This window comes from Vombatus ursinus, unplaced genomic scaffold (genome assembly GCF_900497805.2).
Source record: "Vombatus ursinus unplaced genomic scaffold, bare-nosed wombat genome assembly UNPS02014825.1, whole genome shotgun sequence".
In the NCBI taxonomy this organism is placed as follows: Eukaryota; Metazoa; Chordata; class Mammalia; order Diprotodontia; family Vombatidae; genus Vombatus; species Vombatus ursinus.
Window position 1 is genome coordinate 12469545 of NW_020954603.1, and position 276 is coordinate 12469820.

Genomic DNA, 276 nt, shown 5'->3' on the forward strand with positions numbered 1-276 from the left:
GAGAGAGAGAGAGAGAGAGAGAGAGAGAGAGAGAGGGAGAGAGAGAGAAACACCTCTGTCCGACCTTCATCTGGGGAATAATTAGGAACTTGCCTCATTTCTCAAACACTACACTCATACATCCACTTTAGTCTCCCATTTTAGACTTAGGGAGTTAGAAACCACACAAGTTCCTTTGCTTTTAATTTCTTTTGTCCCTGCTGTTGATATGTGTATACTGATAATACATATTTGATATATTTGAGAAGCAACAAAGAGAAAAGAAGAGCAGAGAAA